Genomic DNA, 19570 nt, shown 5'->3' with positions numbered 1-19570 from the left:
CAGTCCAAAATTCCAAACCTAACGTAGCACTCAGATCCTTCTTTCACTTACTGCATGATGTTACTTGCTCTGAATAAATGAGTCCTTCACCCCCAAATGCCTCTAGAAAAGGAGAGAAGTTGTCATAGTCAGGATACTTAAAGAGCAGACAATGAGAAGAGGCAACTCCCTAAGTCCAGAACACACAAATATACACACATTCATACATGTGTATACGCACAAATATTACATATATATGCATATGCACATATATGTGGATGTCTGCATATAAGATTATATGTATAAACTGGGGTGGGTAAAAATCAAATTTTGAGTATGGGTTATAAGCACAGAACTCTGTTCTGCCCCATTCTACAATGACGGCTGATCAAAATGACCACTGATTTATACTAACTGCTTATTTCATATTCTGAACTTCAGATCATTCTTGGATTGCAACAGTTATTGCTTCTGAAAAGATGCCCTTATGGAGATTTAAACTTGAGCATTTTAGTAATTCAGGGGAGGATGATATTTCTTATTATGAAATATCTAGTTTCATAAGCAGTGGGGGATAAGGTTCTCTTGAAATTTGGAGAAAGTTCTCATTTTATCTAAATTTTGGTGAGCATTTGCTTCCTGATATATTTATGAGCATCTTCCTAACTCCAAACCAACTTCATATACCTTAAATTCATCAGAGAACTTAGAACATCTGATATGTGTTTTAAATTATAATGCAATTAAAGTCTTTACAGTTCATCACAGAGTCACAAAATCTCAGCAGTTAAAGGGACCTCAGAGACTATCTAGATAAGCCCATACCTAAAAAATCATTCCCTCTATTACATCATAATAAATGTTCATCCCACCTTGGCACAAAGTTTTCCAAAGAGAGGGGACCTACCACTCCTCCAGACAGCACATTCCACTTTGGTGCAGCCCTCACTTAGAGCAAGTTGTTCCAGATGTTAACTGTAAATTGGCTTCTTTTCTACTTCTATTGTTTGCCCACCAGAAGCAAAAAAAAGAGCAAGTCAAACTCTTCTATCCCATGATATCCTTTCAAGAAATTGAAGACAAAGATTCTGTACACCTTTAATTTTCTCCTTCTTATGCGAGCATCCCCAGTTTTTAGTGTGTGCTAATTAATTTGACCACATTTATTAAGAGAAGCGACATAGCTTAATGGATAGAGTGCTGGACTTGGGAGAAGGAAGATGCTACCTTGGTCAGTAACAAAATGAGTGACCCATGGGCAAATCACAATCATCTCAGATAAATCATTAATGCTGATATGTTAAATTAAAGACATTATGGCTCATGTGGCTTAATAAAAAGCTACATGTGCCATAATACCTAGAACAATAGACTTGATATCAGGAAGGACTGGATCCAAATCTTGCCTCCAAAATGTACTAGCTGAAAGAACAATTTGTTTGCCATATGTAAGTCATTTAATTTCTCTGAGCCTCAGTTTCTGTTTTTTTTTTAATGAGAATCATAAATACATATAATGGCAGATAAGTGGCAAAGTGGATAGAGTTTCCTGACTGAAGACAGGAAGAACAATCTTTGTAAATTCAAATCTGGTCTCAGACGTTTACTAGTTGTATTGACCCTGAGCAGGTCACTGTTTGCCTCAGTTCCACATCTGTAAAGTAATCTGGAGAAGGAAATGCAAATCACTCCAGTATCCTTTCCAAGAAAATTCCAAATGGGGTTATGAAGAGTCAGACACAACTAAAAACAACCAAACAACAACAAAATACCTACAAAAACCACCTCACAAATGACAAGTTTAGTTCATATTATCTGCAACATATTTTCTTATATCCATTCTCTGCCCTCTACTCAGTCTACCTTAATTCAGACCATTATCACCTCTTTCCTCAACTTTTATGATTAGTCTACTAATTAGTTCTCTAACTCAAATTTCTCTTTTTATCATTCCATATTCCATACGACTTCCAAATCAATACTCCTAAAATATATCCAATCATGCCCCACACACACATACACACACACACACACACACACACACACACACTAAATCAGTGATTCTGAATTGACTCTAAAATGCAATCACCTCAGATTGGCACTATAAACCCTCTAAAATCTGGATCCCACCTATATATTTTTTTTATTTCATTTTACTCGCATTCTTACATTCTTCACTCTATTTTAATTAGCCCACTAGGTATTCTACATATATGTCCTTCCATTTCCTGTCTGTATGACTTTAAATAGTTTTACATCTTAAGGCACTCCCACTATAGCTCTGCCACATACAATTCCTAGCTTTCTTCAAAACACAATTCAAATGCTAACTCCCCCATGAGGCCTTTTATGATTTCTCCATTCTTAGTAATCTTTCCCTGTGTAACTGCTTTGTAGTGATAACTCATATTTACTTCTCTGTGTATCCCTCATGTCTGAAATAGAACATGACACTATTCGAGGACCAGGATTCTGCTGGTTTTCTCTTTGTAATCTCAGTGTCTTTGTCAAATGGATCCTTGAACATATTAGAAACTCCATAATCATTTGTGGAATTTAATTAAATTGAATGGGATACATGGCATTTCTATTTTGATGGAGATAAAGAAGCATAAAGGTCCAAGGCCATGATGCCCTAATAGAGGAGACAGGACCAAGTGAGGGGCATGACCATTGTAAATGTCCCAAATAACTTGGAAAGGCACACTGACTGGTTTAGAGAGGATAAGACAGACAGTAGTTTGTTAAAGGTCATAGGAAAAGAAAAAAAAGTATGTGAGAGTGAAGGAAGCATCAAGATAATTTCTAATTTTCAATTAGAATGATCTTCCCTCTTGCTGAAACTGATGTATAAGCCTTGAAAGAGGAAGCCAAAGAAAGAGAACTTGGGGAATCTTCTAAATCTATTTGGAATACCCAACCTGACAACATTCTGCAATGACCCTTTTTTCCTATCTCTTATAAACTGCCCCATTATTTTCATAGAATTTAAAGTCATGAGGCAATAATGGTGGTGGTCACTTGGAATTTGAAGCTATAATGGATCATTTTGCCTGATGTGTACTGACAAGATAGAGGTGGAAGAAGGATGAAAAGAATACAAGCCTATCGTCAGGTTTACCATCATCCAGGAAGGTGAAGGAACAACTTTAACCATAACCTGCAGAATTGCACTCGAATTTAGCCTGAAGTAAAGAAGGGCTCCAAATATGTTTTATGACCTCAAGCATATTAAAGCTTCTCTGAGAGGAGAAAATTTCTTGCTGAGTGGGGAAAAGAGAAAATGTTAGAGGGAATTGTAACTAATGAAAATAGATGAAAAGAACATGGCCAGCTTTGTATTAGGCTCTCTTGTAGAGACACATAAGCATTAGCAATTCTATGGTATCCATTTAGGTCTGAACTCTTTAGATGATTTAAGTTGTAACCTTGATAATGCCAACCAATAAAACTTCATCCTTTTCATTCTTTTTCCTCCTCATCAAAATAGTCTCTCCAGAAAGAAGCACCAAAATGTGTTTTAATCAAGATCCTATTTGGATATAAATGACAGATTAAATACAGAAGAGCAAATTTTTCAACCCTGCATCACTCTCTTTTTGATTAAGGAAAACAGAATGAAAGAAGATAAATTTCCATTATTTTTTCCTTACAGGAAATTTTAAGAATAAGTTAGTGAATTGGAGCAGCTAAATGGCTCAGTGGATTGAGAGTCAGAGGTAAAGATGAGAGGTTCTGGGTTCAAATATGGCCGCAGCCACTTCCTAGTAGTATGACCCAGGGCAAGTCACTTAACCCTCATTGCTGTCAGACCTTACCACTTTTCTATCTTGGCACCAATACACAGAAATGATTCTAAAACAGAAGGTATAGGGTTTTTTTAAAAGAATAAATTAGTGAGCAATTTTATAGTTTTTATATTTGCACCCCCCACTCTTTATTCTCTGACCATATTTGTTTGCCATTTTAAAAAGTAGGAGAATTCTCAAATAAACCAGTTAACATATTAAGCATATTCTTTTAGTGGGCTGTCACCAATTATGCCATTTAACTAAGATTCAATTCTACTTTCTCTTAAGAGACACAAAGCAGAGATAAAATTCTGCCTTCAGGTACCTTGGCGTAACAGTCTTCCTAATTTCTGTCATCAACATTCATTTACTCAGTGCTAGAATCAGAGATAAATAAGAAAATTCTAAAAGCAGTCTTTGGCCTAAGCTTGCACACTACTAGGCAAGGAATGAATTTGACCACAAGGATGTGTATATGATTATGGCTGACCTTCTATCTCAAAATGTCTATTTACAGAGACATCCAATACTGCTCACCCCAGACAAGTTCATATTGATTTTTTTTCTGAGTATTTTTACTTGATTTAAAGTTTTAAATAGTTGGGCAAAATGAGCCACTTGACCCATTGGTAGGAATACATTTTCGCTACAGGTAAAGCACTGAAACATAAATTTGCCCCCAAAATACATACTTGCCCCCATGGAATCAATCATTTTGCCACAAAATCCTGTCCTTTTGTCTTTCCTAAACTTACAATCTCTTCCTCCTTCTGAATTACTTGGCTTGCTCTCCTCTATTTGGAGAAAGAAGCATTAATTTCTGTGACTCCCTAAACTATATATTCTCATAATCAATCCAATTTGAGGCATCATAACCTATAATGTTCACTATCCAGAAGATTAAATCACTAGTGAAAATTACTTCTTGCTGTAAAGAGAAATGGAAAATCAACAAAATTTTCAAACTCTAGATTTTCTAGCACCACATAAAATCCAATCCAAGTATTTGATTAAATACATAGCAAGCATTAGCATAAATATTGATTGATTAACACCTTTTGCAAGTGTAATGATGGGGAGTAGGACAAAAGAACCATTGGGGGAAAATGGAAATGTTGAGACCTCTACAGTTGCATGAGTCAAGAACAAGTTGGAAACTGGACGGGGACTTCTGGGAAATTCTCCTGAGGAGGGGGTCTTGGGTGCTAAGACAGAGAAAGGAGTGGTTAGAGGAGCTGTTTCTCTGGGCCATTCAAGTCACCTTTGGGGATTTCTGACACTGACAGAAATCTTAACATCATGGGTTCCTGTCTGAAACATCGCTGTTTCCTGTCAAGAAACATAATTTCTTCAAAGACTTTCCTCCCATGAACTTTTGAGATACTGGACTCAAATCGGCGAGCAGAGCTATCTTCCCTTTTTCTACCTCTCCCCTGCTTACAAGAAAGCCTAGTACTTCAGAAATTAGTTTTACTCAGAAAGAGATTTAGGACAAACCCTCTAACCTCTCTACCCATTGACCCAATCAACAAATAAGCAGTCAGATAGTGAATTCAATCTCATTTATTTACATCTAGAGAGTAAGCCCATTGGCAAAGTCCATGTTGTTGCCAGTTTTCAAGAAGACGTGAAGGGGAGGCTTGTGAGCACCCCAAAGCACCACATATCCAGATTGAGGTCCCACATTCCTCTCCTTGTAGAGCAGACTTCCCTGCCACCCTTGAGGGCCTTCACGACTATCAAGGGTCAAGCCTTCACCAAGGGAAGATCTCCATTTTGTCTCCCTCAAGTAATTCAGGGATTCTGTGAAGGAGTAGTAAGGGAAGTCTTTTTCACCAACCCTTTCCTCACTGCCTTCAACCCTCATTTCTCCCTCTAAGGAGTGTGAGTTCCCCAAAATTATAGTTGGCTAAGTCAGTTTTAGGGTGAAACCTGCTATAGGACATTGGGAATTTATTTTAAAAACATTTCTCAGAGGAGAACCCAGAGATAGCCATTTTGTTTTTTCACTCTCTATGGTAGCCTAAGAAGTTCAAACATCTCAGAGAAGAAAATTTAAAGAGAAAGCAACACAGCTAGTAGAAAATCAGTCAGAGAGATACAAAACAATGGTAAATTATAATAACAATGCTGTTTGCAATATGCAGCAGCATCTTGCTATATAAATTCTGGTCAATGCTTTGTGGCATATGAGTGGAAGTGATTCCACAAAGCATCATAGGAATCATAGTCATTTATGACTCATACCAATGGCTAAAAATAGAACCGGAACAACTCTTTGCATTCTTGCCTACAATTTTTGCAGTCATATTATTCTTCCTACAGTTCTATTACTGTCTAAAGAATCAAATCAAGAAAATACTTGAGCAAAAGTAAGATAGTGAGATACCCAACTTACTCCTTCCCCTAGTACCCAACCCACACCTCCCCCACATGCTGACTGCTCCACCCCCTCCACCCTAACCTTACACCCTGCCCATTCCTCCTACCCCACCCCCTCTACTCCTCCCCCCCCCCAGTCTCTTCTTGGTCACCAAGACCAATCTAAAAATAGACAGGGGATAACAATTTAATCTTCATAATAAAGGAAGAGCTAAGTACCTTCATTGTAATAATCAGGGGAGAGCTAAATCCAATCTTCACAAGATCCTGACAATAGAAGAAAAGATAACACAATTGGAAAAAAATAGAGATAATGAAAAACAAGGGGGAACAAACACTAAACACAGCAACACAAACTATATAAGATATTAAGGCAGAAGTGCAAATACCTAAAGAGGAGGTAGAGAATCCAGTACCTATCCTACCCATTTACAATCAGGCCTTGATACAGCCATATTCTGGCATCATTCATGTAAAGACCCATAAAAAAAATAAAAAAAAAAATTTCTCTGCCTCAGACCTAGAAAATTTGAAAAAAACGACACCTGTTTTTTCCTGAGTCCTTTCCAGGTCATAAAAGAATTCAAACGCATGGTCAAACTTTTTGATCCAACATTCTCAGACATTGAAATTCTTCTTTCAGAGGTGTTTACACCGGCAGAAAAAGTAAAATTCATTTAGGAGACTAGAAATAACCTTAATTTAACCTCATGGCCAGAGCAATTTGAGGACCTGGAGCTTTCCAACCATTCAAACTTAGTTTATTTAAGAAAGGCTAGAGAGGACTTGGTGGAAAGTATGAAAATCTTCGACAAGCATCCTGATTCATGGGGAAATTATGAAAACATAAAGCAAGAAACAAAAGAGCATCCATCAACATTCCTTGATTACTTGCTAGAAGCTGGTGAAACTTTACTGGGCTTTCAGGACTGGTCAGAAAATAACCTCCAGCACATCAGGAGGCAATTCATTAAAGGCAGTTCCCTACCTATCAGGACATATTTCAAATTACATTGTCCAGTTTGGGAAAACCTCAACATTTAGGACCTTTGTAAAACTGCATCTTGTGTTCATGAAGGATCCCAAGAAATTATTGATTCAAAACAGACTCTAAAAGAAAAATACCAGATAATCAAAGATTTAAAGCATCAATTAAAAGATGCAAAAGAAAACATAAAAAATAGGGAAATCCGGGAAGTGAAATCATTAGCTACTCTCCAAGACTTTAGACATAGACACCAAAATCAACAGCCTAGGCAACCAAAAAACTCATACTACAACACCAACAACAACAAAAGATGTTTCTTATGTGGACAATTCAGACATATTGTCAGATATTGCCACTACAAGGCTCAATTAAACTTGAACACAACAACAGAAACAGGAATTATAATTACAACATAAGAAACACTAGCAATTCAAACAAGTTAAGCAGATGCTGTGATCACAACTGTAAAATATATAGACAAAGTCCAGATCTAAAGAGCATGCAAGAAACTATAGCCCAGGGAGCAAAGCCATATTATTCAAGCATGGATGTAGGACATAACTCAGAATTATGAAGCCAGGATCCAGCCTTAGCACATAAAATAAAATTTAAGTGGTGCAAGGCTGAGTCTAAACATGGGAAACAACATATAAAAATTTTGAGCTTGGAAATAGAATATGGGGATGATAAAGCACAAACTAAAATTCTAGAGCAAATAGAGGAAGAACAACAAATATTAAGGGATGTAACAGAAATCAAAGATACAACATATGGGATAGAAGCTAAAGATTCAAAGACACAAGAAAAATACAAGAATGTTCTTACAACAGATTTAACATCAAATACAGCAACAGTTTTGATTAACAGTGATAGGAAAATTGCAAAATATAGAGTACCAGAAACAATAGATCCAAACTTAAAATCTTCAGCACACAGCAACAAGGTTCCACATACAAAAGATCATGACATACATAACAAGAGAAAATACATGACAACAACAACAAAAAATGACAGCAAACAAAATACATTAGTTCAAAACACAAACTTAAATGAGTGTTCTGAGCAGTTTCTTATACAAACAGCAACTGACAGGGGAAAAGCTAAAAATCAGTCTTTAAAAGTGACCATTGGAAAGTAAAGATATAAAGCATTAAGCAAAGAAACAAGCAAACCTCCTGGAGAAGTGGTAGATGAGAATATTAAAGGGGAAGACAATACCTTTGACATATCAATACAATCAAACCTCAATCCAGAAGTCAAAAAGCTTACTCCAGAGAACAATTCTATTCAAACAATGACACCACTCCAAGCTTGTGATCTTTCAGGAAAGTCTCCAACTGAAAGTAACTCCACTTGCTTAACTGTCAGTCAAACAGGAATTAATCCAAAAGGATGTACAAACAAGAGAAAGCCAGGAAAAGAAGGGAAACAAAGAACAAACAGGGGAAATAGACACAAAGTCAAACAATATCAAAACTTTGTTGCCTACACATTCAAACAATAATAACAAAATGTTACCTTCAATTCCTGACTCTATATAATCTGCAAACTACATCATCTATAACAGAAGCACCTAAGGGGGAGTGAAGCTTAAATCAATCATACATTCCCAATACAAATATATGTATTCCTCAAATGCCAGCTTTCCCTGGATCTAACTTTGTACAGGCTGTGCAAAGCATGTTCAGGGAAGCAGAAGAATCTTTACCTTTACCATGGTCACAAACAAATCCCATACAAGATCTTAACATAATTACTAAGAATACATATATATACGAAGTCTGAATCAAACAACATTTTGCAACCAATGAAGGGAACAGTCATAATAACAGCATAGAAATACCAACAAGCACAGACAGAGAATGAATCCATTGCAAACTCAAAACACATTGAAACCTGATAGTCCAGAGCTAGAACAAACACAAGCCAATTCAAACCAAGAATGGGACATAGGAAAAATTGAGTTACAAGGACCTATGGTTCAAATCAATCAAGATACAGAAAATGGGGAACCACAAGTAATGATCACAGTAGGAAATAAGATATACAGAGCTATGATAGATACAAGTGCCACAAGATCCATTCTCAAAACATCAACAGAGAACAGTTTCATTGTGGGATCTCTCCAAGTCAAAGGTGCCACAGGAGAAACTCAAAGGGTTCCTAAATTAAAATCAAAGATGGTAAAACTTTGTCCTCTCACAATCAATCATACTTTTCTCTTGATTCCTGAATATCCTTCTAACTTACTAGTTAGAGATCTCTTATGCAAGATAGGTGCAACCATTCAATGTGATCAAAGTAGCCAAATCTTCCTACATCTTCCCAAACAATCCTTAAAATATAACCCATTGTTATTCCTAGGACAATTGAAAGATGATGAAAAACAGCTAAGTGGAGAACTATCTTTGAAATACTTAAAGATATTCCAGAGGAATTTTGTACAAAACATTCTAATGATGTAGGGCTTTTAAAAATCAGCAGTCCCAGTAAAGACAGAGGTCAAAGAAGGAAATGCACCACAAATCCCACAATACAGGTTGAGCTAAGAAGCTGTTTCTGGCTTAACTCCAATAACCAATAGCCTCATGGCACAGAAAATTTTGGTTCCAAAAATCTCACCAAATTTTGTAAAGAAATGTCACAGTCATCCCAAATCTAGGTGCCATAATCTCCAAAATTCCAAGCAATGCAAAATTCTTTATTGTCGTGGACTTCTGTAGTGCATACTTTCCAATCCCCCTGTATCAATCTTCCCAAAATATCTTTGCTTTTACCTGGGAAAATTTAAAAATCACCTGGAAAAGACTCCCACAAGGGTTCTGTGATTCCAGATCTCTATTTTGCCAAATTTTGAAAAGGGACCTTGAAACAATAAAATTCACTGAGAGCAAGCTGTTAAATTACATTGATGACATAATCTTGGCCTCACCAAATGCAAAAGTATGTCAATGGGACAGTAAAACTCTTTTGCTAGAGCTAGGTACAAAAGAGGGCACAAAGTGTCAAAAGCAAAACTGCAATGGGTAATGCCAAAAGTAGAATATCTCAGGTTTATCTTGGAAGCGGGTACCAGAAATTTTTTCAAGACAAGAGTAGCTAACATACAAAAGCTGTGCATGCCTTCAACAACAACAACAAAAAAAAATACAGTTTTGTGCCATCTTAGGAGTGACAGGGTTTTACAGCAATGGATTCTGGGATATAGTCTTATAACCAAATGTCTCACAAACTTAACCAAGAACCTCTGAAACTCACTAAGGAACACAGACATGCCTTAGAAAAACTGAAAGCTTCTATAATATCTGCCCCAGCCCTAGGAATTCCAGACTATTCAAAAGAATTCCATCTCTTTGTCCATGAGGACAAAGGAGTAGCATTTGGAGTATTAATGTAAACCCTAGGAGATAAATATAGACAGGTGGCTTATTACAGCACCCAATTAGATGTAGTTGCCCAAGGTCATAATAATAAAATGAAAAATAACTCCCAGCCTTAAGGAGCATTTTAGGGGAATAAATATATAAATATATGATATATCTTATAGATGATCATTTAAGGGAAGAGAAGGAGAATGAAAAGTATCATTAAAAAGTATAGCCATGACTCCCATTATAAACAACAAAGTTTGACCCCCAAAAGAGATATTAAAAGACATGTCCCTACATTTCACAGAGGTGGGAAACTATGAGTTATGAATTACTTATTATGTCAGAATTTTTCAATGTGTTAGTTATACTTGCTAAACTGTTTTTTTTTCATTCTTTATTAAAAGAAATAGGAGGGAAAGAGAGAGAGAGGGAGGGAGGGAGAGAGAGAGACAAAGAGATAGAGGAAGGAAGGGAAGGAAACAGTGGGGAGTAATGTACTGGTAAATATAGACAATTTAAAAATAAAACAACAATAAAAATTTCTATTAAAACAGAAAAATCTTCCCATAGGACATGACACAAAAACTGAGCCTTTCAGGAAGATAAGGATGTGAAAAGGCCGAGGAAATAAGGGAGTGTCTTCCAGGAAAAGGGAGCAGCTTTTATAAAAGCACAGAAATAGCAGGGTAGAATGGCCAAATTCAGAGCACAGCAAGCAGGCCAATTTGACTGGAAGGCAATGTGTGAGAAAGGAAGATATACAAGATATAACAGATTCTTGTCTTACTCTGGTGATTTTACATCTGTTGTCAAGGTTGAGAAAAATAGTTCATTGCCAATGGGCATTATTAACTCAGATGAATTATGAATAGACTAAGAAAACAAGCTTTTTGCTTAATGGTGGAATCTATAGTATAAAGTAAGGAGGTTGAATGAATTCCTAAGTAATTGTATCATATATGATAAGTAGCCCTTTCCTTTGACCAGGGCACCAAATAGGTGTCAGTGATATGGACTGATTGGGCCTTAATAGTTCTTATTATATTCGATTTATACAATGAGAAATTCAGTCTTTAGTGACTTAATAATAGTGATAGCATCATCTATCTTCCTAGAGGTAAAAAAAATGGCTAATCTGCCTTCATGTGGAGTTCATTAAAAGCTGATGTTTTTCCCCTGTGGGAGAAGAAAGGTCTATGATAAGTCACCTTCAACTAAGCATTAGCAAGCAATACCCTTCATGACTAATATGACAGCTCACAAAGAAAGAAAAAAGAATAAAGAGGTTAAACATTTTTCAGGAAATATTATAGCACAGAGGGGATTAAGAGGTTATTGCTTTAAAGATGGAAGATTATTTAATGGAAAAGAAAAAAAAGGATGCCCAAAAGAACAGAAAGGAAAGAGAGCAAGAGAAATGGAAAAAAGAGGGGTGAACCTCTTTGTGAAGTAGTTTAAAAAGGAGTGAGCATGTGGCAAGGTTGTTTTGATGAATTCTATGGAATAGTGGCACTAAGACCAGGAGACACTAGGGCAGCTGGAGAGAGAAGAGAGATTGATGTCAATCTAAACTCAGAGTGGTCCAGGAGTCGATAGAAAGCATGTTGTAATGATCGTCTCTATTACTATATTCTCCTCCTGGGTTTAGGGGTTCTGCAAAATATCTTCAAGGCTATCTATCAGCACAATGGATAGTGATTGGTTCAACTGCATGGAGTTAATCCTATGCTTTTTGCTTAGTTGGTTAGATGATGTAACAAAATCCAGTAAGAAGAGACAGAATAAGAGCCATCTTGATGAATGTTCCTATAGTCATTAGCCTGAGTCTTGGACTTGCCCTATGCTTTCCTGGTTGAAATGGACAAGAAATATTGATTCTCTTGGGACAGTAAATATATTGGTAGTATACCTGCCAAGAAACTCACAAGAAATATATGAGATCATTACAAAACATTTTTCACACAAATAAAAGCAGATCTAAACAATTGAAATATTAATTTTCAGTAGGCCAAGTCAATATAATAAAATGATAATTCTATATTTTAACTCACTTATTCAGTGCCATATTACTCTAACTACCAAAGAATTGTTTTATATAGCTAGGGGAAAAAAAGCAAAATTCATCTGAAAAAATTACTGGTCAAGAATATCAAGAAAATCACTAAAAAAGTATGAAGAAGAAAGACAACCTAGTAGTCCCAGATTCCAAAGTATATTACAAAGCTATAATCATCAAAAAACAGTCTGGTTCTGAAGAAAATACAGAATGATTGATCAATGGTATAGATCAGGTACATAAAATATGCAAGTAAATAACCACAATAACTCACAGTAAGATAAACTCAAAGATTCAAGCTATTAGGACAAGAACTTCTGAGAAAAAAAAACAAAAAACTAGAAAGCAGTCAGACAGAAACTCTGCATAGACCAATACCTCACACCATACATATATCAAGATAATGTAAAAATGGGTGTATGATTTAGATATAAAGGACAATGTTGTAAGGAAATTAGGAAAGCATATAAAAATTACTTGTCATATCTGTGGATAAAGGGAGAGTTTATGACTAAACCATAGATAGCGAAGATTCCAAGAGATAAAATGAATAATTTTGATTATGTTAAATTAAATGGCTTTTGGACAAACAAAGCCAAATACAGCCAAAATTAGAAAGAAAGCAGGAACCTGGGAAATAGTTTTTACATCAAATTTCTCTGATAAAGGCCTCATTTCTCACATATTTAGGGAATTAAGTCAAATTTGTAAATAAAAGATTCATTCGCCAATTGATGAATGATCAAAGGATGTGAACAGTTTTAAGAATTAAAGTTAATAATAAACATGTGGGGACATGCTCTACACCATTAATAATTATAGAAATGCAAATTAAAACGACTTTGATATATTACCTTACACTTATCAGATTGGCTAACATAACAGAAAAGGAAAATGACAAATGTTGGCATATATGTGAAAAAATAGAGAACTGGTGCATTCTTTCTAGAGAAAAATTTGGAACATGACCAAAAGGCTATAAAAGCTTTTACCCAACAAGTCTATTAAAATGTCTGTATCCCCCAAAAGATCAAAGGAAAGGGAAGAGGGTTTTATGCAAAAAAAATAATTATCAATCCTTTTTATGGTGGCAAAGAATCAGAAGCTGAAAATTGTGGAATGATTCAACAAGGTGTAGTAATATGATTGTGGTGAAATACATGACAGAGAAGATTGTTTCATTAAAAACTTAGAAAGATTCCTATTAACTGATACAAAATGAAATGAGTAGAACCAAGAGACAATTGTGAACAATAAAGTAATATTATAATGATAAACAACTGTCAAATACTTAGCTATTTTGATAAATACAATGATCCATGACAATTCCAGAATTCATAATGAAAAATGCTATCCACCTCCAGAGAGAACTGATGAATTCTGAGTACAGATTGAAGCATGATTTTTTTCTTTATTTTTCTTTTTTGTATTACGACTATTATGGAAATGTGTGCCATTACTTCACACATATAATGGGTATCATATGGCTGGAGGGAGAGAGATAATTGGGAACTGAAAAAAAGGATTTAAGTGAATGACCCAAGATTAGAACCTATCTTCTAGTTCTTTGTCTAGTCCTCTTTCCAAGATGAATTCCTGATTGGTCTCTTTGGATACAATTCCATTTAATTAAATTTATTGAACTCTAAACATATTCCTCACATTGCGCTAAGTGGTTATGGGGTTATGGGTAATTAGAAATCTTGTACCTTTGAACTACATTACCCAGCACCCCACTCTCCTTCTGTCTTTATATACTGACATAGGCAGGATATAAATTCTCTCTTTTTCCATCTTGCTTCCTCTTACCTTCCTGTCGCTGCTTTGGTGGAGTGGGCCCTTTTGAGCAGGTAGATTAGCTTGGGCATATGGTTTTATTTTGTTAGATAATTACCTTTTTATTCCTTTATTTCTAGTGATTATTAATACATCTTATAAAATATAATATTTGGAGTTATTGTATATTTATTTTAATTTTACATTTATAAAAGAGGTACATCCATTATCCTTATGTTCAAAGCCCTTTCAATATTGTTGGATAAGAATCTCAATTGTTAAATCACAAAGGTATTACATATATATATATAATAAAATACTCAGTTGTAATTAAATGTCAAAATCTATAATTCAGACCAGAGTTGCTATATAAGCACTTACTAACCTATATTTTGCACACATCATTTCAACACTATGGGTCTCAGTCTTCTTAGCTGTAAAATGGAGGGGGTGCTAAATTGCATCTAAAGTCCTTTCCAACTCTAAATCTACCATATTATAGTGTGTGTTTTTTAATATCTCTGACAATTCCTAAGAACTAAACATGATATTCCAGATGTATTCCAACTTGAGTATATTACAGAGGAAGCATCACGTTCCTAGTCCAGGATGCTAACTCTCTTACTGCCACCCAAGCTTTCATTAAAATTCTCCACTTCCATATCCTACTTTTGAATCTACTTAAGCTTGTGGTCCACTAAGATCTTTGTTTGTTTATTATTTTTAAAGTAACTGTTATCTAGTATTTTTCACTAATTTTGAATTTGTGAAATTGAATTTTAAATCAATAAATAATATTTTCATGTATTCCTATTAAGTTACAATATATTCCATTGAACCTCACCTTTTTTTTTCCTTTTGGTTCAAATGTCATTCAATGGGTTAGCCATCCCTCCCAGCTTTGGCCATCTGAAAATTCTGTAAATATAGCCAAGCCATTGGTCATGATGACTAACAGCGTGAGACCTTGGATAAATGGGAAGGGAGGAGGAGAGCATTTTACAAGTGGCTGGTGCTTTGCTCACAAGGCCACCCTACAGTGAAAACCCACATAAAGGTAGTCTGCACAGCACTTTTTATGCATTAACTCAATCCATCTTCACAATAGCTCGGTGAAAGAGGTATTAAAATTATTATTATAATAACTTTACAGATGAATAAACTGAAGCTCTTTGAGGTTAAGCAACTTGTCCAAGGCCACCTGGCTGGTAAACTTCAGAAGCAAGATTTCTACCCATGTCTTCTTTTAATAAAACCTTAACCTTCTGACTTAGATTCTATACTATCTGTTCCAAGGCAGAAGAGTGGTAAGGGTTAGGCAATTGGGGTTAAATGATTTGCCCAGGGTCACACAGCTGGGAAGTGTCATGTTTGAACCCAGATCCTTCCAAATCTAGACCTGGCTCTCCATTACCTAGTGGCTCTGAACCCATGGCTTCCTGATGCTAAACCTATTCTATTCTATCTATTACAACATTCTGTTCCACCTCCCTAAGGCATGCTTTGTAACACACTGAATATTCTCTTGATCTCCTGGCATCCTTTGAAGCTAAGTTCAAATCCCATCTTCTGTAGAAAGCCATTTGTGTTCCTTCTCTGCATTTCACCCCACTTGGGGTGCCTTTTTTCTGCTATCAGCTCTCCTTTACACTGTCTATATCCTGTTCCTACATAGATGTTGACCTGTGGTATCACCCATTAGAACATAAACTGCCTCAGGGTAGAACTCATGCTTTTGTTCCTTTGTAGAATCCCTGCTCTTAGCACAGTGCGTGGCACATTGTACTGGCTTGATGATGGCCTATTAATTGTTTAATAAAGAACAGTCATTAACTTGCCTGAGGCATTAGAGTGTACAATTACATTTAGGAGTAAGTCCTTTTGCCTCAAAAACATAACCAGCCTCCAACATTTATTACTGGCACCATTTTTATTATCAAGCATGACTGGCATTTATTGGGCTCCTTTCATCCCAGGATCCCAGAGTGCTTCATAAACATTACAGGCTGATTGGAAAATTATACACAAGGATCCCATCACCCTCCTCATCAAAGGCCAAATGTGGTAACTCTTTAACAGCTCATAAACAGGTTTGCCTGGAGTCCTGGTCAGAAGGCAATGAAACTGCCACCTTCCATTATTCAAACAAACAGCAATGTTGGGCAGGTAAAAGGAATCCCCTGAAGGAGAGTTTAAGCTGGACAAATAACCTCATTCAATTTGCAACATAGATAAAATGACAGGAAAGACAGCACATTATTATTTGAATACCTAATTCACTTATAAACAAAACTCTCTCCTTCCATCTTGGAATCAATACTATGGACTGGTTCCAAGGCAGAAGAGTGGTGAGGACTAGGCAATGGAGGATGAAGTGACTTGCCCAGGGTCACATAGCTAAGAAGTATTTGAAGTCAAATTTGAACCCAGGACTTCCCATCTCTGAACCTAGCTCTCAATCCACTGCATCACAGAGCTAAACCCTCCAATTCACTTTTGACAGAGAGAAGATGTCATCTCTGTTGCTTGGGGGGAATAGAGGGAAGAGAAAATAATTAGTTTAAAAAGATACTGATTAAGAGGGATTAAAGGATGAAGAAGGGTCATATCCCTAGGTAACAATTTTATTCCTGTGTTTTGTTTAGGTCCTCACTTAATATTACATAACATGATGATAAAAAGGCCTTTTCCTTCTGTCTAAGTATCACTTCTAAGGCAGAAGAGTGGCAAGGGCTAGGCAATCTGATTTAGGTGACTTTTCCAGATGGAAAGGCATTTGAACAGTCTTCTCTAATTAGCTTACTTTTTGTGCTTCAACTTGGGGCTTAATTGTAGTCATGGAGGGGTGGCATGAACTGTTTCCTGGCCCAACCTCATAGACCCTCTTTTGATTGTTTCTGCCCAATGGTATCTGTTCTCCATGAAAGAAGATGGCACCCTCCCTTTGGCCAGATCAATGCAGGGATACAATATGTGAGGAAGGGATGATGAGCTGAAAGTGGAGAGACTGGAGCTCCCAGATTGGTTCTACCACAAAAAGCTGTGTGATCTTGCCTCTCAAGTTGCCTCTCTAGGACTTCCCTATTTCATTCATAATCAATGACTTCTGAAGTTCTTTTAAATCTAAAATTATTTAAATCGTTTTTAAGGTTAGAGACTACACCTCTGACTTGATTGTAATTGAGATCTCCCAGATGAGGACAATCTCTCTGAAATTTCTAGTTCTTGGGAGTTGCCCAGGGCAATGAGCACTTAATTGACTTCCCTTTGACACTGCCTACATGGATAATCTTGGGCAAATCATGTCTTCTCAGAGTTTCAGTCTCCTCATCCTGGGATTATCATATCTTTAGTACTTCCTTTATGGGGCTTTCCTCTGCAAACTTCAATTCCCTTTTCTGTAAGAGGTGGGAGGTCCAGGGAGAAGTGAGATCTTTGGTATCTCTTTCATAATGTTATTCAGAAGAATAATTGAGTCAATACATGAGGTGATGTACAAATTTTTCAGTAATACACAAACATCAGGTGATATTATCTTAGATATTACAGCACAGTGGGCAAAGTAGGAGCCAGAGGCAGCATCTATCAGTAGGTGAATTTGAGTTCCTCTTCCTAGCTCTTCCTAGCTCTCAGACCTTTTCTCCATGCTGACTTTCATGAATAGCTTTGGCATATTGCAAAATAATCCATTTAGTTCCTGTTATTTTCTCCAAGCTGTGCTTTCTATATCTCAGACTAGTCTGACTGACTACATAGTCATGATGAAACTAAAGGAGTTTATGAATACATCAATCCATGTGTGGATAATGGTCATAGCCTCTGAATGACTCTCTGACTCTACTGTCTCCTCTCTTTAGCCCATCCCATCTATGACACTTGCCAAGGTAATATTCCATCAGCATTACTGTGATTGCCTTATTTTCCCTTTCTGAAACTTTCAATGTCTCCCTCTTTTGTGGATGGAACAACTCCTAATTCCAAGTCAGCCACCTTTGGCTTTGCTTTCTTTCTCAACACTAGCACATGCTTTCCCACACATACTCTCCTTGCTCCAACACTTTAAAGATCTGTGACCTAAGCAGTCAGGGTCCACAAATGAGTTCATGACCCCACCCATAACTCAGGAGATGATACCATAGAATCACCAAGATGAAAACAATTGATCCCATTTCATCCACCAGGGAACTCAAAACATCATGGTAACAGTAGAAAGAACACTGACTCTAATGACAAAAATGTAGGCTCAACTCCCTCCAGTGCTGCTTATTGTCTGCATGATCTAGAAAAATTGTTTAATTTACCTCAGTTTCTTCATCTATAAAATGGGAATACTGGACAGAGGACCTTTGGGATGGATCCCTAAAGCACTAGCTATAAGAGCCAATAAAGCATTTTCAGCATGGTAGATCCTGCCAACATTTGGATTCTACTAGAAAAATCACTCCTCCTACAGCTAGAACCCACCACCTATACCTATACTTCTTAGATTCCTTGTTCACTACTAATTCTTATCTTAAGCATCATCTTTTACATGAAGTTATTCCCAGTTCCTCAGATCAACTGTTAATTCCATCTCCCTCAAAATCACCTTAATTTATTTTGCAAACACCTAAATATATGTTGTAAATGAAGTGTATGCATGTACATGTGTGTACACACATGTGAAAAATGCTACTCGTTTCTCATACCAAAATGGCATTTAGTGAAAGAGAAAGAAAAAGAACCTTTGGTTGATTACACGAATCAAAAAGATGAACAATATTCATTTGCTATCTATTGTGAATTTTTGTGGAACATGTTATTTAAAGTGGATGCTCACTTTGTGCCCTCATATCTACCTGCACAGACAAACCATCTGACCAGATAGATGACTGACAATTCCTGCTGGTATTTTACATGCCAAGTAAAAGGAACCAAAAATGAAAATTCTGCAATCTTGAGGGCACCACATAAGTAATAGACTTTCCAACTCAAGCAGCCCCAAGAAATTCTTTGATCTGGCTCTCTGTTACCAAGCAGGGAAGACAGCATTGTCCCCATTTTGGAGAGGGGGCAATTGAGAGGGTGGGCCATTTATAAATGCTCAAGCTCATGAGGTTAGTCATATGGTAGGATGCTAACCACTTTTCCAATGCTGGACACGTAGGGACACTCTTCTCTCTTCATTCCACTGTTTCAAATAACAACAATACTAATAACTGACATTTAAATATATTTCTGGCATGTT

This window comes from Monodelphis domestica, chromosome 5 (assembly GCF_027887165.1).
Source record: "Monodelphis domestica isolate mMonDom1 chromosome 5, mMonDom1.pri, whole genome shotgun sequence".
NCBI lineage: Eukaryota > Metazoa > Chordata > Mammalia > Didelphimorphia > Didelphidae > Monodelphis > Monodelphis domestica.
The sequence above is the reverse complement of the archived record's forward strand: the minus strand, read 5'-3'. Positions refer to the sequence as shown.